Source organism: Ambystoma mexicanum, chromosome 2p (genome assembly GCF_040938575.1).
Source record: "Ambystoma mexicanum isolate Mex_15411 chromosome 2p, UKY_AmexF1_1, whole genome shotgun sequence".
In the NCBI taxonomy this organism is placed as follows: domain Eukaryota; kingdom Metazoa; phylum Chordata; class Amphibia; order Caudata; family Ambystomatidae; genus Ambystoma; species Ambystoma mexicanum.
In genome coordinates this window covers 369847556-369875441 of record NC_090923.1, presented here as the reverse complement: position 1 = coordinate 369875441, position 27886 = coordinate 369847556, and positions in this window count along the sequence as shown.

Here is a 27886-nt window from a genome sequence, read left to right as displayed (position 1 = left end):
GTAAATTAATTACAAATTATATGGTAGATGTGAGTATGAACGGCATCTTGGCAAATGGCAGCCATGGTAGAATTTAGGCTCAAGCGTGGCAAACAGCATTTTGTGTGTTAGTATTAGATCTCTTGCATGAGAGCGAACACCACACTCACCCTAGCCAGGTTTCAGAAATCCATGAATCCTCCATTGTCCAAAAAGTTACAGGCCCTTGTGCCCTTGGAAGAATGTGCCCTGCAAGGTCATGTGAAGGGAGCAGAGCGCCTCTTGGCTACGCCATCCCACGGAACAGATAGCAAGGCCCTCCTGCCCCCAACGATCCCCACTGAGAAATACAGCTTTGCAATGCTTTCATCCAAAGACCCATGCATGCCACATCACCTGCCAAACCCAGACCAGTGCCCATAAAACCTTTACACCCCTCGATCGATCTCTAAGATCTGAAGGTAAGGCTATCGCGCCTTCAGAAATGGGTCACGTAATTTGTGCAGCAAGGTGCAAGGTGCCATCAACATAATAGGCCAACACTAAGGTGGAGGACCTTGGGAGTTGCTGATCTGTCTGGAGCATGTTAGTTAGTGTGACCTTGGCTCACCCCTGCAGGCCCATCCCCGTATTTGCCAGGTGCATTGTTACAACGATAAAATAACATTATTTTTCGCAAGTAGCTAATTAATTGTTAGGCCAGCTTCACTGCGGATGACGAGCCCAGTAACGCTGACGTGGATGAAGATGGATGGATGCAGACAGACCAATGGCCTGGCATCCCATATGGAGCAGGCACTACATGTATATGGTTCTTCCAATCCATATTGTAGAATTGCACTATATGTAATTACGTCGTCAGTGACGCTGTTTGTGCTTATAATGTGCTGCACAGGCCTATGGAGAGCAGAACGTTCAGCGGCAGCAGAGTTCTTTCCTGATGCACTTCTACTTTGTAGAAATAAATGCTTGATAGCCTTGTAAGTGTGCCTTGGGGCTTTTTCCCTAGCGGGCTGTATTTTTTCTGGTCTGAGCGTACAGGGGCATGCCTTCATTTGCTGCCCCCGATGTGATACCAGCGACCCCCACACTGATGGAGGCTTCCAGGCCGCTTCTCCGGAGGAGCCGTGCCCACCTGCAGCGACCAGTCTCCAGATGCATCATTCCCAGAGGTATACAGGAGCTGTTTTTACAGAAGTGGGGAGAGTGCAGGCCGTTGTTGGTACCCCGTGATGGAGGACTTCGGGTGAACACACATATGTGAGTATACCCTTGCAAGTGATAACAAGTAGGGTAATGGTATATGAGGAAGAGTGTGGTTTGTGAGTGAGGGGAGGACGAGGTTGTTTGTGTGGTGCGGGTGTGATTATTTGCTTTTATGAATATTGATTGTTTAAGGAGGGCATTACAGAAAGGAAAACAGAGTGTAGGGCACCTCCCCGAGTGAGGGGAGAAGGTGGTACCACTTATATTGTGTAACAGAGGTGTGTGCTAGGGCCCATATTATACAATCTATTCACTGCAGATATCGAAAAAATATTGACATAAACAACTGTCCTCCTAAGGTAAATGGTATGAAGATGCCAATGTTGGCTTACGCCGACGACATAATAATATTTGATCGTGCCCAGATTGGGTTACAGAGATCATTCCATTTGTTGGCAAAATATGCAACCGAGAATGGTATGGTGATTAATACTGATAAAACAAGAACACTAAGGTTAAGTAAAAAGAATATTGGGCATACAAAATTTACTTGGCATATTAACGATTCTCGCCCAGCAAATGTAACAGAATACGACCATTTGGGGTTTCTCATATCAGCAAATACCTTGGGGAAATATCATTATGACAAAATATATGACAAAGTATGGAAGAAGTGGCTAGCTATAAAGCACTATGTGAACCACAGTGGAGATAATAATATAGAGGGTATTATAGAAATATACAGAGTCAGCATTATACCTACCATAATGTGTGGTTTAGCCGTCCTAAACTCGAGTCAGATAACCTGGCTTGAGCGCCTAGAAGGTAAGATACTCGGCTCAATTATAAACGTTACTAAATCAGTACCAGTCGAGGCACTGCGACTCGAATATGGGTTGATGGCACTTCAGACAATTTGGTTAATACAAAGATCCCTCTTATTTAAAAAAATTAAATACAATACAGGAACGTCTAACCACTGGTATAAGTTGTTGGGTTAATCTTTGGACAACTATAGTAAAAACAATTACTTAACATTAGTCAGAGGAACCACAGAAAGTTTGATGGCCCTTCTGAATTTAGATAAGGATATACTAGTACAGGACCCCAATGGTGAAAGCAAAATAAAAAAGAAGGCTAAGGATTGGGATATGGCAAATAATGTTGACATTCTGCATGAGAAGAAGCAATACCAGAACTTAGCCCGACAGGTTTGGCAAAGCCACAAGCCTTTTGAGTATTTGACAAAGCTTACCTGCAGAGAACTTAAGCGTTTTATATTACTTCTACATATGAACATTTTGCAAACAAGAGAGTTTACAGGAGCTTGGACTGAAATACTGTATGAAGAAAGGTTAGGTAGACGCTGTAATTCAGCAATAGACACTAGCAGACATATTTTGACCCAATGTAAATCCTTACAGTTTATGTACGATAAGGGTTATGGAAAATTCCTGAAAAAAGTGGAGGAATGTGGAGCAGATCAATTCTGGTCCGCAATATACGGGGCTACCACTGTAGTGATAACCTCAGTAGCCTATGATATATGGAAAATGATTCAAACAGAGGAGGATGTAGAAAAATAGCATACATCAGTTTCTTAGGATAACTGTAAAGTTGAGAACTGCTTATTAGTGATCACTGTTGTAATTTTCTGTTTTGTTTTATAGATGTCGCGGTTTTTCTGTATGATATGTCGTTTTAACTTTGATATGTTTTTATTTTGATAACTTTTGTTATAAAAGTGCTTAAAGTTTTAATGAATTAAACTAAATGCACAATAAAAAAAAATATTGTGTAACGGAAGAAACGGAAATAAATAGGAGCCCCACATAATTAGGTGGTTCGGATATAGAAGTGTATGTTATTTTACCTTATTATTTTAGCTTATTGTTTTAGTGTTTTGCGATTTTCTTTTGTGTAGGGTGAGGCCCGAGGAGGGGTGTTGCAAAAATAGGGGCTTATTTTCAGCGCATGGAGTGTGAGAGTGGGTGCGTGTGAAGAGGAGGGGATGGTAAGTAACATGGGTTGATGGGCAGGAAGGAACAGCAAATAGATTTTTTGTTTGTGACATTTGCAGCGTGCACAGCGCATGATTAGAAACGTAGGGACGCTTTACAGCACATACATCACTGCAATGGGAAGCAAGACCCCTTTAGAGTCCACATACAAGGCCTTGCCCTTGTACCGGGAGAACATTGAGAAATACCATAAGCAGTCAGTGACAGAAACACGAGAGGGGATGCCCCGCTCATGGCCAGAGCTGAGCACACATAACAAGTGAATTCTGGAGCATATGTGAGACAGGTCCCCCTTCCTAACAGGGAGACCTGCAAACCCATCAGCCTAGCAGCAACAACATAATTTGGAGGTCCAGCAGCAACTTCAAAGATGGCTGCCACCATGCCTCGGTGCACACCAGGCTCCCAGGCTGCCCTGGGCCTTCAGCACCATGATTGGCTGGTGTCCCCATTTTAAGGATCCAACCCCCTGCGCCGGCAGGCGAAACCGGCCCCGACTCAAGGCCTACACTCAAGGCATTTTCCATCAGTCTCCGCCGGTCTCAGCCACGTTGACCACGAGGTTAGACTTGCATCGCAACAGGTATGTCCACCCCTAACATTGAACACTGGGCACAGGCCCAAATTGACTGTCTCAGATGTAATTGGTGTTTCTACACTGCCTAACAATAGTAACTGTACTGTGCAAAAATGTATGCCAGAGATTCCTGATTGTCTGATTCAACTTATGCATTAATTGACTCTTGTGTAGTAATGACATATTTAATGTTACTAGTACATCTCCTAATTTATCCGTGCTATCTCCAGCTATCATTTGTAATCCTAACTTTAGAGACAAGTCACCAAAGATAATCACAGATGTATCATTTAGTATGCCACGCGTATCTTTATTCTGTCATTTAGCCATTCCCCTGCCTCCCCCCTCGCCCTTCCTGAAATCCCCATTACTTGGCGACCTCAACTCCGTTGTCACTGTCTGACAAGGCTGCGCGGCAGGGACGCTGCTGCAGGCACTAAGACTGCCCACACTGACCATTTGTACCCCCTCCCAAGCAAGGACTCACCGTTTCCCGCAAACCATACCCACACACCTGTACAGCCTCCAGATCCTTGCCCACAAACTAGATCAGCATTACGCGAGCCCGGCGGATTACACTACAATCCCCAGGATACTGTGTGAGTGCTCATGAAGAGCCAAAATATGTTTTGCCAATATGAAATGCATTTATTGTAATATCAATGTTACCGTATTCCCTTCCATCTGTTCAAAATACTATGACCCCCCACTAGCACATCCCTCAAATCCACATTAGGTGCTGTTGCTGATTCTGGTAAATATCTACAACAGATTTACCTGCCTGTCACATATTCGTCTCACAATACTGATGTACATGTCCTTTGTAATCAACCCATAGAGTATGAAACTGACAACATATTCCCGTTTATACAGAAATCGCTACAAATATGCGCGTCCATTACTGCTCTTTAATTCCATTGTCCCACCATAGCAGCTTTCTCACTCCTGCCTCCAGCTCTACCGAATACACTTGTCATGCAAAGTCCACCAAGGGAACTCCCGATGTTCAGCCCACTATGGAAACCATGGTGATACCTCAATGCTGTCCCGGCGATAGCTTCGACACCCTGTGCACATCAAACAGAAATTGCACATGCACGGACCCACCATGCCCGCTTGCTGTCCCCAACACATACACGGTGCTGGTGCCAGACTCGCTCCTATGCCTCATGACTTATCCATCCCCTCCCATCCACTACACTCCCTAAGTTCCCCTATGCCTGCACAAGAGAGACCCCGGCCTCAAACGGCCATCAGATCCGCTTCCTCCACTTCTTCACACAACCGCTCAACTACGGCTACTACAGGACAGCCTTTAATGAAACACTTGCAATTATCAGCCTTGCCCTCAGCGTGCATCTTATTTCCAAGATGCAGTGTCGCACACATGCGGCACTCTCGTAGGATCACCAACCTCAGGCATGAACAGGCACACAACTCAACGGACCCAGCATTTTGCTTACATGCACCTCAGGAGCATCCCAACCCACATGGCTTGCATAGCCTGCTGCCCCCGTGCCAACAAATTAGCACTCAAAAACATAGGTATACACCCATGGACAGGATGCTATCCACCACATTCCACCACCATAGGCTTAAATGAAAGGAACGCAAGATTCAGGAAGCGCACCAGCTCACCCATTAATGAACTGCCAGCTGATTGCCCTAACATAATAGCGAACAACATTAGCACACACACAGATACCTCCACAGCCTCCTATGTGCCCAACCCTGGCCTGACAAGTCTAGTCAGGCCTCTCCCCAGATCCCAGTGCCAATACGCCCTATGTGAGACCAGATTCTCTGCCAGCTCCAACACCTCACAGGAACTCCTAACACCCTGTGTAAGCCCAGCCCGCCTATACAGACTCTGCTCCAGAATCCCCAAATACCCCCTCCAAGAATCTAAACACAACTGGCCCAAGAAGCCCAAAAGCCCCCACCTTACACCCCACCTAACACATACACTAGCTTTACTCCTCCCCTAGCTTTACTCCTCCCCTAGCCTACCTTCTCCCCACTTCCCCTCCTTGTTTGATCAAGCCTTTTGTTGTCATTTAAGCCTCTTCTTTTCTTGGATTTGTGCATCATAGGAATGTTTGTGTACCATGTTGCTCTTGAGCAGAGTTGTTTTCGGGCTCAGATCCCATAAGAAGGGAAGAAAATGATCTGGATCACAACAAACAGAGAGATGTTGATCAGTGATTTCCTTGAGTAATTCATTCAAGTTGTTATGTTAGTGAGAGTTTGCCCTCCTCTATCAAACTTCCTCAGACGATTGCCAGCCTGATTGAGGGCTAATTCCTGGGTGTAGAGAGATGTCATATGGGGCGAACAGACACCCAGGAAGACTTCCAGCATGTCGTGATATTACCCTCAATAATTTGAAATTTGAGACAGCAATCAAAAAATGTTCTAGTCACAAGAAAATAATCAATCGTGATAAAGGAATCACCCCTATGCCGAGTTGGAGCAATCGGAATGTCCCCCCCAATGTTTCCATTAAGCATCCAGAGGTCCCACTCCCTCATGAAATTAAACCACACATTACCATTAATTGTTTTAAATTTGGTTTTCCCCGACCTCAGGTCTTTAGTTGTTGCACACTGGGAATTCAGGTCTCCTGCTATTATTATTTCATCTGAGGGGAAGAGAGATGTATGCTCTACTAAGCAGTCAGATAGATCTTGCAGGAATTCAATAAGGGGGAGACATGGGGATTCCAATAGACATTGGGCCTCATTACAACTCAGGCGTTAAGGGTTAACGCCACCGTTAACCCTTAACGCCTGATTCTGATTTTAACGCCTGCTTTTAGCAGGCGTTAAAATCCATGGCGCTAACTTGCCATGGTGCTAATTACGCCGCCGTAAATTACGGCGGCGTAATTAGCGCCTTCCCCACTCCCATTATGCCCTATGGGGCAAAAATGGGAATGGGGAAGGGAAAATGGGAAATGGGGATTTACCGCCCCACTCACCTTGGAATGGGGTGGTAAATCCGCCATCCACCATGGTGTAAACGGAGTTTACACCATGGTGGTAAAGTTGGTGCACTTAGCACCAAGGTTGTAATGAGGCCCATTGACTACTAACCAGCTTCAACCATTCTTGGTGCCGTTTTCTCAACTCTCACGACCAGTATTCCCTGGTTTTCACTTGAAAGCACTCTTGAGGTACAAAAAACATAATTATTACAGGCAATCAGTAAACCATCAATTGGTCTGCCTCCTCCCGAGCCAAGGGCCAACTGCTGAAATGTCGAGAACCCATCAATCCCCAATACAGTTGTCAACCATGTTTCCTGAAAGAGAATCAGGTCAGAATTCTGAAAAGTCTGGTTTCTTTTAGAATCTTGCAAAAAGGACGAATATCCCCTGGTCTTCCAAGAGAGTAAGATTGGCTGCAAGATTTCTAGAGCCTCTGTTGGGGAATCCCCATTTTAAAGAAAACATGGGAGATTATCTCTGGAACCATTTCCCACATATTTGAGCGAAGCACCTCTAGCATTGCTGAGTGGTACAGAGATTAAATCCTGATTTAAAGGTTTCAATGGTTGTGATTCATCAATCAGGGGGCACACTTTAGAGACAAACAGGCCCCTCGGGTCCCAGAGCTATTTTGCCCCCAAGATTGACTCTTGACCCAGTCTTGATTTTAGAACCATTTCAACTATGTTTGTGTTGGTGCTATAAGGAAAGCTCACAAGATCAATGTCAGAGGAAGAAAAGTACATTAGCGATGGGATGGACTTCATTTCTGAAAGAATTGTAGAGCTGTTCAATGGTGACTTGCCAATCTTGCTGCCAATTTTTCTTGATAAATAGATTTTCAACCCAGAGACCTTGTCCGAAGAGGTGAAGCTATGCTGTCACTGATCGAGGGCATTGGTCTGGGGACAGGAAGGCGGAACAGGGACATTGGCCTGGGGCCTACAAACTGAGGCCCCAGAGCTATCTTGAAATAGAGATATGTTTCCCTTTATAACTGAAGGCATCTGCCCTGCTCCGCAATATTGATTGGTTCCACCAGTCTTTACTTCCTCCTTTTCTGAGCCAGTCGAAACAAGCTTACCCATGTTGATAAGACCTAATTTTTGACAGGGTTTTAGGAAGATTTTCATTTTTTGTGCCACCTTCAGGAAAATTGGAGCAATTTTTCTTGCAGGTTTAATTGGCTCGGTTTGAATCCCCACTGTGATTTTTACTTTTGCCACCTCATCAAGGTGAACCTCCCGTTTGTTTCCGATCTTTCAAATGATGTTTTCCTTTTTTCCCCTTTTCGTTGTTTAGGGACTTATATTTCTCTATAGTCACATCAGGCTTTGATCCCCCTTTCAGATTTCTGATGAAGCGGTTAGTATCTGCCTTATGATTTTTCTTCCATGTCTTAATATGTTTATTTTCTTCCATAGCTGAGATTGCCGTTAGGCTCTTATTCAATTTTTTCTTCCGTTTTTTATGTCTTCCGATTTGATTTCTTTTTGAGTGACTCTACTGCTTCCTCTAATACTGAGGAAACATTTATTACGGGCAGCTGAGCAAGATCTTTACAGGTGGGTTCAGTCTCAGCCACTTGCGTCAAATGCAAGAACTCCTCCATTACAGAGGCTGACAAAGGGGTATCATACATCAAATTCATTGAGTTGGCATTATTCGTAAGCAAATCAGCGCTTACAGGACTGCCCTGATGCAAGAGGTCTAGTGTTACGGAGAGAGACCTTAACTCTTCCTTAACCCCGCCCTACTGTTCGGTTAGAATGAAAATTTTCGTCGAACAGGCCATGAAGGCGGACTGCAGTTCTCCAAGGATTCCTACCACAGAGTCATTGAGGGCTGATTTTATTGTGACCACGGTTATCTCGTTCATTTCCAGTTCCTTGGTAATTTCTAGGAGTATGCCGTAGTGCCTCTGTACTTCTAGTTTTAGTTTTACAAGTACTTTAACCAAAGAACTTAACACAAAGTTAAGAGCCATGATTGTGGGGCGGGGGGGGGGGGTCTTGTGATTTCACGGGTTCTAATAGACTGCTTTTGTCTGGTGAGCTTCTTATTGTCTCAGGTGTCTTCAGGGTAGGGTCATTTGATCTCTGCTCCTTTCCCACGCCACTGATATTGGATTAAGTTAATATGAAGACTCAGCCATGACTTGATTTTCCATTTCCAACATAATTTCATCGGGCAGGTCGATTGAATTTAAGGCAGGGTCTGTTCGGTGACCTGGATTTGGGGAAATGTCCTGGTCCTCATTCAGATGGACCCCCAGATCTGCTGGAACCAACACCACCAACCTTGCTGGAAAAAGGTCTCCAATGACATTTTTCTTTGTCGTCGTTCTTAAGGTGTAGTTTAGGTTTGCTGAGAGTAAATCTCGGATAGTATAGTGTAAAGGAGTAGATTCTCCAGTATCGTGTCTTGATTGGGCAGCATATCGGGAAAACCCAAACTCGCTGGAACTTGATTATCTGTAGGATAAACGCTAAGAGGAGGGATAAAGACACCCCTCCCCCCTAACTTGTAGCGTTTAAAAGAGCATTTTCAGAATTGGTTGCTGTTTTGACTCAAAGTGCTGGCATAATTTAACTTTGTTGTTGAGTGGGCCGTTTCCAGGGGCACGCTCCGAAGGTTGTACATTTTCGACATGATTTCCTTTTTATTTGTAATAGTCTTTTGGGGGGTTTTACTTCAAAAGCTCTTTGCTGGTACTGTTTTTAAAGAATACCAGAAAATTCATAAGAGTGGGGTTCAGTATTTTCCACCCGCAGAGACTAAAATCAGCACTCGGGTCAAAGGCTGTATGCAGGCAGTCCCCGAGTTTGTGTGCCGCCCTATGGATTCAGCAGAGCACTGGGCCTGAAGGACAAAGAGGCCTGGTCAGTGTTCAATGGCCTGAGGTGAGATGCACCAGGCTCCACCGTCACACATGGTCTGTCGTGTCTACCCCGCTCTGAGATTTTCAGGAAATCTTCTCAACCGGCCAGTATTCCGAGTGTAGGAGTTATGCACCGCACAACACTATGATGTCAATTTCAAACGGGGACAAAGAAGTCAAATCTGCAAAGGGTAATAAGAGCACTCCGACCCCACAATATGAATCTGTTAACCGTAGAAATGAGAATTACGCGAAATGGTGTCCTAAATGTCCGGGACAGCTGATTGTCAATAAAGTTCTAGTACTGCTACTCAAGCGCTAGTAGCAACACAGAACGCAATAGGCATGCATACTCACGCACTCAATCAGGACCCCTCAGATGTTACCTTCAGATGAATAATGGTCCATAACAGTTTGGCGCGCCCATCCATGCATGGACTGCACTGACTGTAGCACACTCTGGTACCACATTCTGCCACACTTCTCTTCTAACGCCAACCTTCCCACACTGGCAACCCAGAAACCAACATGCCCCTCCTCATCACTCCGCTACTGAAGCACTAAATTCATCCTCTTAGGAGATTTCAATCTAGGCTACAAAGACCCCTCTGACCACAAGGCCTTGAAGAGATGAACTTCAGTCAACTGGTCCTCTTACCTACCCATGAAAAAGGCAGAACACTTGACTGGATATTCCCTTGCAACACTCCCCTCCAAGTATCCTCCACTCACCTCTTCCTTGGTCCGATCATTCCTTGATCCTATTCTCCTTTACCTCCAAAAACACTTCTGCTTTCAGCAAACAACTCCTTTGTATTATTGCCAGACACACCCGTAAACTCACAGTCGAGCTTCTGACTCTCACCATCCTAGCCTCATTCAAATCAGCCCCCGATAATTCCACCCCCAAAGTCTTCGTAGCATCCTACAACTCTGCACTGCTCACTGCACTTGACGAACATGCCCCCTTCAAAACCACCTCCCGAAAAAAAGGAACCCCCAAAACTGGTACATTGATGACCTAGCCTCTCTCTGAAAAAGGAAACGTGCTCTTGAACATCTCTGGAGGAAGAACCATACCTCCACTAACCAAACAGTCTTCCAGTGTTTAGCTGACACTTATAAAACAGCTATCATTGCTACCAAAGCCAGCATCTTCAACACCAGAATCTCTGACGCAAGATCAAATGCCAAAGAGCTCTTCAAAATTCTTAGAGAGCTAGAAACCGCGGCCCCCGTCTAAACATTTCTCAAAAAACAAAACATGGTGCACACTCATCCAATCTTCCATGGACACCAAAACACGGCAGAACCCTTGGCTCCCACCATAGCCAACTTCATTAATGCATAATTTAAATCCAACTCAAGTCCTACTGCCATCAAAGAAGCATGGGTCATACCCCTCCTGAATAAACCCACCTTAGATCCCACCATCCCCACTAGCTACCTCCCTCTCACCACAGTATCTTATCTCCTCAAAATACTGGACTGCACTGCCTACACACAACTTAAATTACACCTTGAAAAGCACAATCTGCTAGGTACCCGCCAATCAGGCTTTAGATCCAAACACAGTACGGAATCTGCCCTCCTTGACCTCAAGATCCAGCTTGACTACATTAGAGATAATGGCGAGCTTGCAATCCACCTCCTACTAGACTTCTTTGTAGCCTTCGACCTCGTAGATCATGAAATCCTCTGAAAAAACCTCACCACAACTTTCCACCTCGCTCCAGAAACCACCTTATGGATCTAATCCAATCCTTCCTATCTGGCTGATCCACTAAGGTCTTTGCAGGGCCCAAATCAGCTGACCACCATACCTGTTTCCTACAGTGTCCCACAAGGCGCCTGCCTCTCCCCTACCCTCTATAACATGTATAGCAAACCCCTCTTTGACCACCTAGACAGCCTCAACATACCCTACACCAATTTTGCCAATGATACACAAGTCCTCCTCAAAATAACAGAGAACCACAAACTAGACTCCACCAATATTAACCGCGTCTTTGGCATCATACAGACCTGGATGGCCACTCATCATCTCTGCCTGAATGACAAAAAAACAGAGCTCCTTATCGTGGGATCCCCACACCACCTTGAACACCTCAGCCCTGCTTTCTCTTCCTTCTGCATCGAAGACAACACCATCCCGGTCTCCGCCCATGTCAAAACACTAGGGCTTTACCTGGATGCTGAACTTAAAATGCAAAAACATGTCAAAGCAATTGCTTCCTCTGCAGCCTATTCCACCAAGCTCATAAACCTCTCCAGAAGATTCCTTACTCCTAATAACTACCTCACCCGAGCTAGAGCCATCAAAGGCAGCAAACTGGACTATTGTAATGCCTTCCTAGCAGGGACCTCAACCAAAAACATCAACAAACTCCAATTGCTCCAAAATAACACTCTTAGAGCTGTCTGGGCATGAAACGTTCCGATCACATCTCACAAATCAGATGGGAGGCTCATTGGCTCCCCAACAAAGCTTGTATCGACTTTAAACTCCTTACTATCACCTACCGCTGCCTACACAACACTGCCCCCTACATCATGAACCGTATCACCAAGAAACACAATACACGCAATCTCCGCTCTTCCACCACATCTGCCTTGCGCATACCTAGATTTGTCAGAAAGAGAGCTGGAGGCTCCTGATTTACCACCATCGTTCCCACACTCTGGAATGCCCTCCCTCAGTATATTCAAAATGAACGCACTTACACACTCTTCCGAAAGAAAGTAAAAACCTCACTGTATAACAAATATGTGTAACTCTTACAGCCCACTGTCCACGCTTGAACATGACTATCTATGCTGAAATGTAACCAGACTGTTTCTAACCATCCTGTAACGCACTATGTACTGCCTTCTTAGCGCCGGGATACGTCCGGGTCTGGGCGTTACCAACAAATAAAATTAAATAAATAAATAAATAAATAAATATGACTACATTTCTAGCAACGAAGTACAAAAGTAAACAGCTACAGTACAGAAAGGAAATTTTAGACTTATGCAAGATGACTGAGGATGTGGAAGACTCCAATGCGGGAGGAGCATAGACCACCCATGAAGGGGTCAAACATGCAGAAGCAGATGGCATACAAACAGAATACAAGGGGATATATCCATTGACAGTACTCCCAGTGACGGGGTACACTAACCCAACCCATGTGTCCACCCCAGCCATGGCCTCTCCACCCCCATATATACCCACTCAAGTAACCGCTCTGCCTCAGGAGTGTACAGGGCAGATAGAATTAGAAGGGGCACTAGAATCTGCACAACCGGAGCTAGTGCGACTGAGAACAGCAGATGCGAGTCGAAGCGGAGCGGACTATACAAGTGCAGAGTGGGGGACATTTTTTTCAGATTGGACAGTACAGCAATAAAGGATGTGCATATGGAGAAGAAAGAGGACAGACAAGCATGCAGCAAAAAGGACTGAATTGTAAGGTCCGAAAGAAGTTTAGGTAGGGATCTGGGAGATGGTGGGTGGACTACCGTAGATGAATTTGAGGATGACATCAAGGAGGAAGTGCAAGAGGTGCTGGAAATAACACCTAGAGTGGAAAGTTTGTGGGATGAGAGGGTAAGGAGGTTTGGCTGGATGGCAGTAGTGAGGAAAAAGGGAAGTGCTGGAAGAAAGTAAGGGAAGAGAGTCGGCTTACAGATGCCTCTAATACACAAGGATGTAGGTAGGGTACAGTATGTACCCTGAGCTCAGATGGACAAGAACAATTTGATCAAAGCACTGCCATTGTTAACAGCAGGGGAAGGGAAATGGATATACGCATTTGAAAAACAGACTGCGGCTGTAACCCTTGCCATGGGTGATTTGAAAAGTTTTTTAGTGGCGATAGTGGGAAATCAGGCTGGGGACGTGTGGATTAAAGGAGGATACCCAGCAGTGAGGTTAGACAATGATGCGCATGATGGCACACTGTTCAACAACATCAGAGCGTAGGTGTGGGATGCGCTTTGGTGCACGTACTCTGACACACCAGACCTACAGTCAATTATGCAATATACTGTGGGTGATGATGTAGACGCAGTACATTATTAAGGTTCAGGAGATGTGGAGGGCAGAGACAGGGGATCAGTGGGACCAATCAGTTCCTCTTTTTTATTTCGTTATCAAAATGGGCTTACCAAAGGAAGAGTAGAAGACACTGGATACAATTGTGGGCATTGAAGCGAAAGGGTGGGTGTAAATTCAGCTTTAATAATACACCACTGCAAATGAATAAAGGAACGTGAAAGGGAAACGGCACAGCAGTTGCAGGCAAATTAAGCAAAACTGGTACAAAGAAAGTGGGCTAAAATAGCTGTAGAAGGGACGGTTCCCACACCTGCACAGATGGAGACAATGGGAAGCACACAAGTGCCCACAGATGTCCGAATAGCAGAGTTTTGGCCAGAAGAAGGACAAGGGCAGTGGGGAGGTGGGCTGCTGTACACCACCCAGGAGTGGCAGCAAGGGGGTCAGCAATGTGGGAGGTGTGGATTTAGGGGAGATAGAGTGGGATTTGGAAACATGGGACCAAGACGGATGGTATGGGTTCCTCACAGTGTTGGAACTGCGGGAAGTGGGGACATGTTTTGAGAGAATGTGGAAGCAGGCCAGGGCTTTAACACGTACAATAATGATCACCTACAACCCCAGAATACACAACAAATGCCAACACCAAGGATGACCTCCATACCTTATGAAATACACCAAGCATACATTCAGCTCCCACCCTGGCCCCTGGGGGCACTGCACCCACAACAGTACAACAAACTATGCCCCAGCATTGAAATGGTAACATGCACACACCCAACAAAGTACCAAATGGCACCATAGTGCTCTACCGAAGGGTGAGCGTGATGGGAAACAACCCTTTCATGTTCCCTGGAAGAAACACACATCCGAATTAGGACAGCCCACAGAGAGCACGTGCATGCCCAGTTCTATCTATGACCATCCACCCTGATGATGAACCCTTGATGGGTACAGAGATAGGAAACAAACACTTCAATTTTATGTTTGACACAGGTGCCACCAAATCATGCACCAGTGGAAGATTTCCCCCTATCAGGCCAAACTATTGGGCACACAGGGCTTCTGTGGCGCTGTCTCCACGGTTGCATACACTGAAGAGGTTGACATCAAATAGGGGGGAAGGTGGTGCAGGCCCTCCTACTATATTCTGTACGTTCCCCAGTGAACTTGTTGGGCAGGGATCGACTCAGCAAGCTCAATATGGCAATCTTGTTTACAGACAGTGGCATAGTTTGCAACATGCCAGGAATGTGCACCATGAGGGAAATGCTGATAATCCATACAATTGGAGGAGAAGTGGTGGTTTGTGGGATTCCCATAGACACGGACATGCTCATGTATGGAATAACTGTGCTTGTGGAGGTGGTGCCTCAGATTGGTAAAGGGTGTTGAAGAGTGACTACAGATTTCATTTTTCTCCCTCTACTGTGCCGTGAGTTGGTGGCAGGTACAATACTGTCTCTAGATCTGCAAGGGTTGGTGATAGGAACTGACCAGGACGGGTGCGAGTTGTGCATAGTACTTTGCATTGACCCCTTGGTACCTCTGAAAGAGGTGGCTGGCACAGAAATGTTTGAGGACAAGCCAGATGACATCGACATAGTGTTAGCAATCTGTATCTACTGTGAAATAATGGTGCAGTACCGGAAGGTCCAGTGTCCCCTGGTGACCCTTGTGGCCCCACCCCAGTTTGTTGAGGCAGATTTAGAACAGGTGTCCGTGAGACTGTGGACAACTAACCCCCATTATGTAGGGCTCCTACAGGCAGTGATCCCAGTACACATAACACTGAAACAAGGAGTAGTACTACGTCGAGTGAAACAATATGTACTCTTCACAGAGGCAGAAGAGGGAATCAAGGATGCCATCAGTGCCTTACTCAACCAAGGGATAGTTGTACCATCTACCTCCCCATGCATCACAGATATATATCCTGTAATAAAGGCAACAGGGGCAATTGGAGAATGATCCAGGATTTGCGCCCCCTAAATGATGTGGTGCAGCAAGAGTTTCCTGTGGTTCCTAACCCTTCCATGATCTTATGTAGCATTCCCAAAGAGGTGACACATTTCACGGTGGTGGACCTCAAAAATGCATTTTTCTCGATACCATTACACCCAGACTCAGCAGTACCTCACTGCTTTTACACATGGGGAAGGCAGTTCGAACATACAAGATTACCTCAGAGGTACTGTGAGAGCCCCATCATTTTCAACAGAATACTACACACTGATTTAGGCAACATCCAAGTGTCCAGCATGATCACCCAGTGTGTCAGGGACCTGCTGGTGTGCAGCGACAGTGAACAACACTGCAGGCATGACTTGATTACAGTCTTACAGCTCCTGGTCCGCAAGGGGTACAAGGTTGACAAGGCAAAGCTACAATACTGTCTACAAGAGGTTCTATATCTAGGGCAGTTGATATCAGCAGATTGTAAAAGAATAATACCAGACTCCACAGACTCTGTGTGTGCCACCCCACAGCCCAAGACAGTGAAAGAAATGCAAAAGTTCCTAGGGTTGTGCAATTATTGCACAGCATGGATCCTTGACTATGCAGCATACACCGGGCCGTTTTTACAGGGTCTCAAAGAGGCACAAAAGACTGACAATAAAATAGTATGGACAGAAGAAATGTTACAGAATTTCAATGAACTCGAAAAAGTAATTTCAACTGCCCATGTGTTAGCAAACCCTGACTATACACAGGAATGTTACTTATTCTCACTCTCTAATGGCCAGTTCATGACTGCAGTGTTGACACAAATAATGCACAATGGGCCACAAGCCATTGGCCTGTTACAGCGGCGCACTAGACTCAGTGATGCAATGGCAGTTCGCTTGCTAACAGGCACATGAGGCAGCAGCATTTGCAATTGAGAAAAGTTCCACCATTGTGATGGGTTGCTCATTCACAGTCTACATCGAACATGCGGTTTTTGCCATTTTGGAAAGATCAAAATCTACTCTAGCTACCCAAAGAGCATCTGCATATGAGATTATTCTCTCCAGCACAAATATATATATTGGGTCTCTTACGAGTCTGCCAGTCCTGAAACAAGGGTGCCGGTAACAACGTACAGGGACCCTTTCCGGACCGGCAGACTACAACTCTGCTTGCCGGAGCAGATGCGCCTGGCAGGTCTAACCTGCCGGGCGCATTGGCCCTAGTAGGCAGGTTTGCCCTGGTAGCACCGGCACCGCTGACATCAGTGCCGGTGCTTCCGTGCACCCATTCCCGTGGAGTGCTATGGACCTCCAAGGGAATAGGCACAACATTTTCTGCTACCTGATATCCCGGGCAGCCGGGACTGGTAATGTCCTGGTGGCACCCGGATCTCAGGTGGCAGAAACAGGGTTACGGGGTTGGCGGCAACCCGCCGGTGGCACCGGTGGGTTACTGCAAACCTCGTAATGAGGCCCATTGTACGATGTAAAACAGTGAATCCCATGACATTCCTAACAGAAATGTGCACTGATGAGGATTTGGCCCGACACGACTGTGTGACATATGAGATGGAGGTGGAGGAGGATGACATTTCCAAGGCCAAAGACAGGCCACTCAAGGGGGGGAGTCCTCTTCGTTGATGGTACAGCGACAATTAACCAGGACACAGGCCTCAGACATACAGGTGCAGCAGTGGTGCACCTAGCGGACAGTGAATACAAGACATTAATTCTAAAAAGACTACCAATGCATTATTCAGCGCAGGCAGCGGAACTCATTGCACTTATTGGGGTGCCACGAGACAAATTATTCTGACACGGCATACGCCACTACAACCGTGCACGCCACCCTTTCGTGGAAAAGGAGGGGATTTAGGAGAGCAGATGGTTCCCCAGTACAGCATGCTGCGTTATTAGAAAATCTGATTTTCGCACTCTCACAGCTTTCTGTAGTGATGGTCATCAAAGGCGCCACCCACACTAACAACACTGACGAAGTGTGACTCGGAAACACTGCCGCAGACACAGCGGACAAAACAGTAGCATATCTCCCAGTGCCAACTGTAGCTGAATATGTTGTCACAACACCTACCACTGACCAGCCACCTGTCTCATACAATGCCCTGCCCATAGCATAAATTATTGAATTACAAGGAAGGGCCCTGGAAGAGGAGAAACAGGTCTGGGCCAAAAGAGGGTGTTAGCAGTCCCCTACTGATTTATTGTGGAGACAATAATGCACAGGAAAAGCAGTGATGCCACATGAACTGCTGGTAATAGCATTTGATCAGCTCCATCACCCCTCCCACAGCTCCAAACACCACACTACTGCTGACATACAAGAGGATTTGATTATTCCAAACATCCAGGAACACTTGACAAGTATGGTTTTAGATGCACCACGTGTCAAAGTTTCAGCACAGGCATGAGTTTATGAACACTAATAGGTACTCTGCCCGCTCCACTGGGCCGTTCTGGTTCTGTGAGTTGCATATCGACTACGTGGACATGGGCGTGAGATGCAACGGGTTCTAGTATTTGATCGTTGCTGTCTTCCCCTTCTCATGATGGCTAGAGGCAGGTCCTTGCGCACATCCGGATGCCAAATGTGCAGCTAAATGCATGGTTTGCGAAGTGTTCCCCCGGTTCGCTGTGTGTGTAGTTTTAAGGTCAGATAATGGCACACACTTTTTCAATTTGTTGTCTAAGGAGATTACTGAATGACTTGGCATTAATCTTCGGATGTGTATGATTTACCACCTCAGGCTAACAGAATTGTGAAGAGGATCAACAGACTCATTAAAAGTAAGCTATCTAAGCTTTGCACCAGGTTTAAGAAAAACTGGCTGCATTGCTTAGTTGGCACTGTTTAGTTTGCGCACACAGCCCAGCAAAGACCACCATTTGTCACCCCATGAGGTGGTAACTGTTCGCTGCATGCACACCCATTTCTCTGAGTAGGTGGGCATCCGACGCACATAGGGCAGCAGCTGTTTTAGGTGACGAGTTTAAAGACTATTTAAGAATCCTAACATGAGCACTCAAATTTAATTCCTGACAGATTGCACCACCCCGATCAGAAGACGTGACAGGTGCCCCAGCTGTCTCCACAACTGATTCCCCACGCACTCAACCACTGCTCTACGTGCGGTCCATTGTCCGCAAGTGGAAAAGCCCAGGTTCAATGGACCATTTAAGGTAGTGTTTTCTACTCCTCTTGCAGTTAAAGTGGATTCACATATCTGACGTTCAGAAGGCACCTTCGGATGTTGTCTCAGCACTTTAAAAGACTGGTAGTGTGCATCTACCTCATTTCCCGTTTCACTACCAGCATTCAAATTTCGGCAGCCCATCAAAACCTGTGAACACGCACAACTGCTAAGAAACTCACATTTGCACAGGAGGCACTTTCTTGCACTCTCTATAACTCTCTCTCTCTTTTGTGAGCATAGGTTTTGCCTACCAGACAGTAAAAGAAGATTGATCCAGCGCTCTCAAACAACTCATTATATATATTAGAAAGTATTCTACTTTGAGTGTTAGGAGATATTCCATGTGTAGTGTTATCTCCCAGTTTTCATATTCTTAGACGTGTGCAAAGCATTTTATAGGGGGCATATTCGCTATTTCAATGTTTATTTTAGGGATTTATTTAGGAGCATCATTTATATTCGAGGGACATATAAAAGAGTGGGAGGAAGAGGACGTTTTTAAAATTTCACTGTAAATAATAGATCAAACACACACTCAAATGAAACTGAAAATGTTTTGTCCCCAGGGCCCAACTTCACGCAGTAACACATCAACAATTCTGTACATGATACGCATGCACCCCCTTGCACTGGATTGTTAGAACATATTGCTAGGTCCCTACTGGTTTTCAATGCTTTTTATAACACAAACCTTACTGATGTCAATAATATTAAAATTAGTAGTGTTATTAATGGATATATAGGTCAACCCATAAAGGGCCCTCTGAGATTAGGTGGCGCTCTTATGGGAGGCATGGGGATGCAGAAGTTGCTCAAACATCAATAAAAAGATCGACTCAGGAAGTTGGCAAAAGGTACGCTGTTTTATTAACAATTCCCTAAAACAGGGTGTACAACGACATCGACGGACGTCTCATGGCAAGGTCTCACTGATTTACATAAAAAGCAAACTTTTATAGTAAAACTTTATAATAACTATATGGCAAACTGTAAAACTTATACTGGATTGTGGTTGGATAACGGGAAACATCTGCATATACTTTCTATGGGGTGTTGGGTTGTGATAGGGGCTGTATTGTCAGGTGGGCAACTAAGCCCTCCTCTAGTGCAAGTTATCTTCATCGTCATAAAATACACAACGTCTTATTGGTACACAAACTATACGGCTCTTTGATATGTGGTCCTCCATAATTGGTTGGCACGCTTGTATCCTTCTGGAATATTCCACATTGCTAGCAGCAGACAAGCTGGTGTCCGAGGCGCTGGTGGGTGGACTTGACCATGCCACTCCATTCAATTAACCCAACATCTATCATCACTCTTACTTTCTGTCATTCAATTAGGCGTTGAACATGGGCTTGCAATCTGCACAACTCCTGGGAATAAAAGGGGAGTGTGAGCATGCTCTCATCTTCTCACCTCAGCGACATCTGTCCATGTCTATTTTCATCTAGATCACATGACTTGTGACCACATTTTCGAGCTTCTTCTCTGTATTAAATGCGCTGCATGCCCGTGGGCCTCAGGATGCACATAAAACAAGACAAAACAAAACTACAAAAAGCAGGAAACAGTTATACCAGAAGAACAGCAGCAAAAAGGTACATATATACCTTGGCGCATCGCTGCAATCTATTCACTACATATAGCCAGACTTTATGATTACTTAGTCTACCTGCGTTTCCAGCATCTGTACAATTATAAAATGGTTTGTATTTTCTTCGTGCTCTTCACACGTGTAATCTTCATCTTGCTCGTAAAAAAGGTCACTCACTTCTTTACTTTGTCACAGGATTTTATATGTTCTCTTTACTTTCTCTTCTGTCATCTCTTCTCGGTGTGTCACCTTACTTCATGTGATGTCACCAATCTGCTCTTTCATTCATCTTCTCTCGTTCTTCAGGGATCTTCCCTAAGAGACTGTCAGCTCTTTGTGGATACATAAAGAAAGGTTTTCTCAATGGATACTTTCCTTCAACCCCCTGGTTGATTCATCAACCACTCTCTCACCAGTTTCCGTATCTAGACATCCTCTCTTGAAGAAGTGCTTCTTAGGAGTCCATATCTTCATCACACCCCTCAAAGATCCGGCTGATTTGACATGGTCATCAACACTCCTGTTGCTTTGCTCTGCTGCTGCTCTGCTGCTGGCATCTTCCCTGGGCAGTGCAGGACCCTCCAGCCGTCCTTCTTCTTGTCCCTATGACTGAAGCTTCAGGAACCGTGAGCCTGCAGGAACTGCCAGGAACATATGCCTCAGCTAAAGCATTCTTCTTCTTTAAGGTACTGTTCAAAATTCAATCGTTTGTTCCGTCCGGCCGCGGTGAAAGTGTTTGAAATCTTTCGCCTCTGCAAGGCTTGTCCTTCTCTTTTCCTTTGAATAAGGTTTCCTCCGACCAACTTCGTTCTGAACTCTTGGCAAAGACTTAACCGCAAACTACTTTGAACTGTGTGATCCTCTGCAAAGGCTCACGATTAACATTGGCCCAGACCTATTAATTCGAATCCTAGTTGTAGTAACCTTGCCTTGCCTATAACTTGTTGGTGTTATTGATTTGTGATAACCTTGTCTTTTCTCCCCTTTTAAATTGCTGGAGTGCCATTTTGTTCACACTTCATTTTCAGCTTAGCTTGTCCAGAATTGATTGGGTGTTGTGCAGTGTATTTAGACCTTGATTTTCTGCTGCTTTATAATAGTGAACCGTTTTCATTAGTGATGGTGTAAATAAATGTATATTCTTTTACTCAGATACCTTGAATCAGAGTTTGCTTGAATCACAGTAATTGCTGTTCTTATCTCTTTTACTGCTCATTTTACTCTTGAGATAAGTCTGGCTGCTCAGCCATCACTACCACTTTACTGTGTAGTACAGGCTTGTACCAAAGCTGAATTTGTACTGACACTTGTAGTCTAAATTGTGTGTGGTGTTCCCAAAGGGTACTGCATATGATTCTGCCTAACAGCTCCAGGTCATAAGATTGTATTGTCCACTTGGACTGCAGTAGATCCATCTTCCCATATACTTCTTGTGGTCCCTTGGGTAAAGGAACTTGGCTCTGTCACAAGTGCATGAATACTGGCATTTATACAGTCTATGATTTATTCATAAGTCTGTTTTTTGGGTTCTAACCCAGATTCATCATCAATCATGATCTTCATTCCTACTGCTTTCTTTGTTGTCTTCTTGCACTGGGTGATGATCACACAAAATCCAAGCATTGTCATCACCAGTAATGTTCCAAGAAACTTGAAAATGTTTGCCATCCATTGTGGAATCCATGAGAAGATTGATGCAAACCAGCTGTCATTTGCTGTGTTTTCTATTTCATCTTCCATCTTGGTGTGTAAGTTAGTCAGCATCGTTATGGCCTCTGTCAAGCTCCTATTCTCGTCATTGTGAGAATGTATGAATGTGCAACATGATTCTCTGATTTTGGCACAAACACCTCCATCCATTGCTGTGATCATGTCCAAGACATATCTATTCTGGACTGTCATCAATCTTAAAGCTCTCAGCTATTCTTTGATTGCATTGAATCCCTTTATGGTAGTGTTGATCGTCTGCAAAAGCTCCCATCTGGTTATTCCTAACCATTTAGCATTTGCCATTGTCTGGATCCCTGGCATAAAGATAGTCTTGAATACTGACGCAGTCTTGCTGAACAACTTGTGCTCATATGGAATAGCATTGCAAGCTTCTATTGACTTGGCTGAGAAATAGTTCTCCATCTTTGTGAACGCTTCTTTCGTAGATGAGCATCATCTTTTGGAAACTCTCCAATGTTCAGATCACTTCTCAGAATCACTAATGTTAGAACATGATTAATTACTATGGAACACAGTCCTCCTCAGTCTCTGGGTAGCTTCAGATAAGCTCTGGATTCACAAGCCCAATAGTGGTCCATTATCCCTACTGTCCCATCCTTCATTCCGGTACATCAAAGATTTGTCCGCATTGTTGATTCTCTAGAACTTTTCTTGTGCCATTGTTTCTGAAGTACAGTTCTGCACTAAACTTTATCTTCAACCCAAGTTAGTAGCTTGGCAAGTCTTGGTCAGATTAGTTTGCATCCTATCTCCACACAATCTATTACTGGTTTGCGATGTCCAGTTACTGCCAATTCTCTGCATACAACTAAGCCTTCTTCCCATCCATCTGGCGAATGTACTATTCCCCAAATTTGTATCTGTCCTCTCACTTTGCATCTTCGGATTTCCTCTTCAGTCTTTCCTTGGCAATTAAGCTTTTTATTTATCTCCCATCTTATTCCTGCTCCCTTCATTCCAGGCTGTATGTATTTTATCGCATGATCTCTGGTGTGTGGTCTTTCTCTTGTTTTTAAATCTTGTACATATTCATCTTCTTCTGGCGCTGACCATTCTGTCACCCATACTAAGGATGCTGTTCGACCCTAGAATTGACCTCTTGTATGACAAAGTGCAAGGTGAGTTAGGCAATGAGCTGTCTGAACATCTATTTCTATAGCTATGAATACCTCAGAATTCCCCAATGCATAAGGTAGGAGAGCAAGAACATAGAAACTCTCCTCTGAGGTTCTTTTACCTACTTATTTCATGTGTTGATACCACATGTTATTCAACAAATGTGCTGTCTAGATAATCATTTAACTCATAATCATCTTCTCTTAAACCGCTCTTAGGTCTCTTTTTTGCACGAAGTGTACGTGCAAGTAACTCGTGTAAACTGTCAGTATACATCCCTCCTACAGGGGAATCCTAGGGACATTTGTCAAAAACATAGGTGATTTCACATGTGTCACTACTGTAGGGATAATCACACGTGGCCTTGGCCTTCATACAACAGATATGTCTGTAAGGGTCACTGGCGTGGGAATAATCAAAGGGACTGCTGCTTGCTTTCGACCGGCAAGATAAGCAGCATACATTCGTGGAAACAGTAAAACAATAATAGATGCTGTGCAAATATATATCACTCACCAGTACATTAATCCCCACCAGCGGTGATTCCTCATACATAACTGGGTTAGCTTGTTGTCTACTACTGTATCACAACTCAGACTCTACATTTTGCCTGTGAACTACTTTTCTTTTTCTTTTGATAATTTTCTATTGTTTGAAATAGTAAAGATAATACAAGTGTTCACAAGTTACAGACATCAAGTGTAGCTTACGATAGATGGTTAACAGAAGTTTACAATATTAACTAGTGAAGAAATTAAATTATACCTGAAATGTTCATTAAACAGTTGAATTATTGGACATAGATGGTGGATCTCAATATATAGGAGCACATTGATATAAAGGCCAATAGTTATAAAAAGTCTGCAAAGGTACTGATTAGGTGAAATTAGAAAAGAAAAATGGGGAGACAGGCTAGTAGACAGACAGAGAACATACTGGAAACAAATAGGGGAGGGTAAGGGGGAAGGTGGGTATAAAGTGATATTTGATCAGATTAATATTGCAACTGTAATAATGAAATATGACCATCTTGTGGGTGAGATTATTAAAATATTGCTATAGGGTTAAATGCAAGAATATAGGTTCAAGGTCCATGCACAGTTACAATAAAACAGTTGAGATAGCGAATAAAGAAAAGCCATTTACCATTGTATTTAGGGACAGTGTTCAAATTGCTAGCCATACAAAATTCCATTCTATGAATGTGACAGATGGAATACCACCATCCCTTGGTAGAGAGAGCTCTGAAGTCTTTCCAGTTAGCTGTGATACATTTCAAGGCTATGCTAATGAATAAATCATAAAGTTTGGCGGAGTCAGGGGAGATGTTTGTTGTTATGGCCAAACTCCCTAGAAAGACATTTAAAAAAGATAATGGGATATTAACAGAGAAAACAAGCTTGATGAACTTCCAAATGTCTCGCCAAAACCTGAAAATAAATGGACATTTAAAAAACATATGCATATATGAAGCAGGAGTCAGACTAGATGACCAACATTTAGCATCATGATTAGGTTTCGCTTTTGCTAGTTTAACGGGAGAAATAAATGCTCTGTGAATAAAGAAAAAATAGTGTTGTAATATTAGCTGAAACAGATATATTTTTGATTTTAGACAACGGACGAAACCAAATATGATCATCAAATGTGCATCTTAAGTCATATTCCCATTTAAGAAGAATAGAGCAAACCTCAAATGTTGAGGTGAGCATGTTATAATATTTTGAGGCTTTTACATCGTTGATCATGGTGAGGTGTAGTAATCTGGTGTAGTAATCTGAAAGCGTCTGGAGAAAGAACCTCATTAGAGAAGTGATTAAGTGTGTCTAGGCAGGAATTAATTAATTTGTTTTAATACTGAAGGTCTGCTTTGGGGATGGCAAATTGAGATGATAATTGCTGAAAGGAGAGAATGGGAGGACCATGAAGGACCATGAATAATTTGTTGAATTAATCTAATACCTTTTTTTATCCATGCTTTGCGATTTAGGCCTTGTTATTAATCACAATATTCATCTTATGCCATATTAAAGGGGAGAGGTACTTATTGGGAGTTTGGGAGTTTTGGTATGAGGGAAGAGAAAGGCTTGTATGGCTGAGACGGAGGCTTTAATGGGGTCCAAGACATTTATAGATGTGTGTTTAAATATGTAGATGAGGTCAGTGACATTGTAAGGATAAGCTGAGTGTTTTTTCCAAAGTGCACCATGTGGGGGTATCAGAGATTTCAGGATTCACAAACCAATGACAGGATTGTTTTAGGAGAAATGCAGAATGATATAACTTGAAATCTGGAAATCTGACCCCACCCATTTCATAAGGTGCCTTTAATTTGGTTAAGGCAATTCTTTTACTTTCCCACGCCCCATAGAAAGTTTAGTAGAATGGAGTAAATCGATTTGAAGAAGGAAAGAGATAAGGGAACCGAAAAAGCTGCAGGTATTATGGTACGATAGGGGAAAGCATCATTTTAATTGTATCTAGACGTCCCCACCAAGACAGGTAAAGGGGGGACCATTTGGATGTTATCTCTTTAAGAGTGTCTAATAAGATCTTAGTGTTAAGAATAACAGTATCTTGGATCGTGGGGGCAAATCGAATACTTAAGTATTTAATAGAGATACTACACCATTTAAGAACAAAAGTATCAATATCATGTTTATGGCAATAGGAGTTTAAGGGCATAATTTCTGCTTTGTCTCTATTTAATTTGTAACCTGATACTTGACCAAACTGAGAAAAAGCTGTTACGCTCACCTGGTTCCCACAGGGGCGTCGATCGGACCCGGACAGCTGCGGTCTCCACCAACGAGGTGCGTAGTGAAGAGATGACAGTCTGGACTGGCCCGCCTAATCTTGTCTGCTGGACTCGTAGAAGTATTCTCCTGCAAGTGGAGAAAGGGATTTAGCCACCCGTGGACTTTAGTGATGGCCCCCCCAACTGTTCTCGTTCTCCCCACTAATCACCTCCGATATCCCCTCTTGGTAGCCTCACCTTATGTTTTTAAATGATGAGCTCTCCATCCTGCATGGCATGCAGGGGTGCGTAGCTACCAGTTACTTCACTGGTTTGAAGGTACTGGAGGAGTTCCGGAGGAATATTGACTACAGTGTCTTTAAAGTTCAAAGAGTTCAATATGTCTGATGTTCACTCTTGTTCCATTCCCTCGTTAGGTTGCAGCTGGGTCCAAAAGAATATTGCCTGGAGGCAGCTGATGGCGTTCAGGTAAGAGTCTGTATTACCAAACACTGTCCAGTAAAAGTTGCATGAGTTTAACTTGCTGTTTTCTCTCCCTTTATAGGTGCTGCATAGAAAGATGCATCGAATTAAAGGATAATACCTCCGGTGGTAAAGCAGGTAAGCCTATGGTGGCAAAGAGATTGTCTTTATCGGTTTTCTCAGCTCACCTTGTTATTCCTTTTGTTTTCCCGCCAGGTGCTGGGTTTCGACGAAGAAAATGATGGCGGCAGCGCCGAGTTGAAAGATGCAGTGGACTGGGGAGTATAACGCGGTGCTGCTGCTGGCGAAGCGACACGTGCTAAAATAATGTCCTTTCCAGGCTCGGAGATGTGCTGGGTCTGGAATCAGGTAAGGAATCAAATAATGTCCGTGATCTAACCTCTTCTCCTTTCTTTTCCTTTTGTCTAGGAGCTCCGGATTCGAGGCGGGCGTGGCAGAAGACTGGTTGCTGACTTGCAGACACGGTGAGCGTTACGCTTCTGGATGCAGAATAACACGAAGCATGAGCTGCTGTTCGGGCGTGGTTTAAATAGCCTGCAAAGTAGTCCCAGGTAAGAAGTTCCCCAGAACCACACCCGAGTAAAAAATAGTCCCTGTAATAAAATAGTCCCATCCAGGCCTCACGTTGGCTTGGACTCATTTGCAGCATGGTCTGCATAAGGTAAGTAAAGTCTATGAGCCTGGCGCCTATGGCGCCTGGACTGATTTCTATAATGAGCCTGGCGCCTAGGGCGCCAGGACTGAATCCAAAAAGCCCCCAGCCGGGGCTGTTGGGGTTTTAATGAGTATCTGGATGCCTGCTCCCGGGGATGATGGACTCGATCCGGATGCACGGGGGTAGGCATCATGACAGCATCCACTTGTGTAGTCCCTACACCTCACTTTGGTCCTTTTAGACTCTAACCATTAACTCCACCCCAGGCAGCCATCTTCAGAGTTTGAGCTGTAGAGACTGAGCGACAATGAATGACTGGCTAGAGAGCAGCCCCCCAGGGACTGCTGATGCCCTTCTGGTGTTTTCTGCCAAGCAATAATGCTTGGCTAACATATGGAGGGTGCTCCAGTTGGCCTCTCCACCTGTGTCTTTCAAAGCCACACCCACGTGGAATGCCACCGACGCTATCCTTCCTCTGGTGGAGTGTGCTGTCGGCGGAGTAGGGAGTGGGTCTCCTCTTGACTGTGGCAATGAGTGATACAGTTTATTATCCAATGTGAGGGGCCTTGTTTTGAGATACATTGACCTTTAATTGCAACCTGAAAAGGCCACAAAGAGTCTTGTAGAAGAGCTAAAGTACTTTGTTCTCTATATATAGAATTTCAAAGTCCTTGAAATGTGTAAAGA